Raw genomic sequence first — 2,088 nt, forward strand, 5'->3', positions numbered from 1 at the left:
GAAATGGCTTCAACATCACGTTTACTCCCTTTTTCAAAGAGGAACGAATGGTAGAGGCTTGATTAGATGCTAGCTTCTCCAAAAGTTCATACCCTTCCTCAATTGCTTTATCCATGAAGAACCCACCAGATGCTCCATCAATTACCCGTCGTGTATCTGCATCAACTCTAGTGTAGAAAATCTGACACAAGTACAACTGGTCTAACCCATGATGAGGACATAGACGCTGCAGATCCTTGAACCGCTCCCAAGCTTCATATAGAGATTCACCAGGATCTTGGATGAAAGTAACTATATCATGTCTCATATCTGCAGTTTTCTGGTAGGGGTACCACTTGATAAGAAAAATCTTGGAAAGTTCTGGCCAGGTGGTGATGGTGGAAGGCAGATTATTATACCAGAACAAAGCTTTATCGCGCAGAGGGAAACTAAATAGGAGGAGTTTCATCTCATCTTGAGTAACACCAGCTTGCTTCTGAGTAGCACAACACTGTAAAATCTCTGCAGGTGTTGATTTGGGTCTTCATATGGTAACCCAGCGAACTGATTGTTCTGAACCATATTCAGAACATGAGACTTGATCACAAAATTTGTAGCAGCTATAGTAGGCATCCGTACCCCAGTAGGCACGTTATCAGGAGATGGTTGTGCATAGTCTCTGAAGGTTCGAGTAACATTCTCACCCATGTTGAGAGGAATAGGTGAGGTGGGGGTTTCTTGGTGTGGGGAAGATGGTGGAGAAGGTGTCTTTTGGGAGGTTGTCCCTGCAGACAGCATAACTTGTTTAGTTTTCTTTCTTAGTCTACGAGCGGTCTTTTCAATCTTCGGATCGAATGGGATGAGATTTGGGGATTTCAATTTCCTGCTCATACACCAAAAACACTAAAACAAACGTGAGAGGCTCCAAAGAACAGGTGTTCTTTAGAGTAGAGGTTAGTTTAATACTATAATTCAGACAAAATAAAATAAACTGTCTCCCCGGCAACGGCGCCAAAATTTGATAGGCTAAAGTCGTATCACCTAATAAAAAATAACCTATGGTCCACTAACTAGTAGTCAGGGAAGTCAGGATCGAATCCACAGGGAGAAGTTATACTATCGTATCTGAACTCTAATATTACACTAACGAAATCAGATGAATGGTTGTGTTACTGAACTAAACAGATAGCAGAATTAAATATGAAGGTGTAAATATATTAATAAAGTACTAGAATCATGGATCACTATGCATACAATTCGGGAAATCAGGGATAAATAATAACCACCTAGTAAGTCAACTGTCTAGGGCACATGTAATTTCTCTCGAACATTACCTCCCTCAAAGATCACCCAGCCGCTCTCGCATAGTCAAGGGTCACTTTGCCTAATGATTGAAAGCCTATACGGTATCTCTCCTCTCGAAGTAGATTCAGTATTGCAACAGTAGAAATATAAATCAGGCCTAACTTATAATCCTAGCATGAAGAATCAATCAAAGGAAGCAGTTGAAATACAAGATAATCAAACTCTATCAATCCCTCATTGCATACATAGATCTCCACAATTCTAGATATAAAACTACTCACTCATAATCATGAAAACAATAACAAGAATCATATAAAAACTCATACTTTGAAACATGGCAAATAACTAAGAAAATAGTATAATTAACAATGGAAGAAATAACAACGAAATAATGAAGAAAGATTACCGAATTATATTGAACTATGAATAAGCAAAAGGTTTGATCTTGAATTGAAATCACAAAGCACTAAATTAAGGTTCTTCAAACACACTCTAGAGAAAACTAATAATAAAAACTAGATAGGAGCTAATAATTATGATTTTTTTATTTATACAAGCCCTAAAACAATAGGCAAAAGACTCGAAAGAAGGGCCCGTAATCATTAAAAAAACCGCGTCTCGTCAGTCGCCCGATCGGGCCAAAGTTGCCTGATGGCATCGGGCTCCAAAGCGAAGGAGAATCCAAAAACCGTCAGACGCCCGAGGAGATCGGGCTGACCCGCCCGATGACATCGGGCGGTCTGATAAGAGTGCAGGTATAGCAGCTGGCATGAGCGCCCGACGTCGGGCTAAGTAGCTCGATCG

At 40.1% G+C, this 2,088-nt stretch overlaps 1 non-coding gene across 1 annotated transcript; it reads left to right on the forward strand.

Annotated features, from left to right (window-relative positions):
• The first annotated feature begins 203 nt into the window (after positions 1-203).
• Positions 204-310, forward strand: LOC125495410 (small nucleolar RNA R71). The gene has a single exon (XR_007272047.2). It is a non-coding gene; the product is annotated as a small nucleolar RNA R71 (small nucleolar RNA).
• The last annotated feature ends 1,778 nt before the right edge of the window (positions 311-2,088 follow it).

Source organism: Beta vulgaris, chromosome 6, assembly GCF_026745355.1.
Source record: "Beta vulgaris subsp. vulgaris cultivar EL10 chromosome 6, EL10.2, whole genome shotgun sequence".
NCBI lineage: Eukaryota > Viridiplantae > Streptophyta > Magnoliopsida > Caryophyllales > Amaranthaceae > Beta > Beta vulgaris.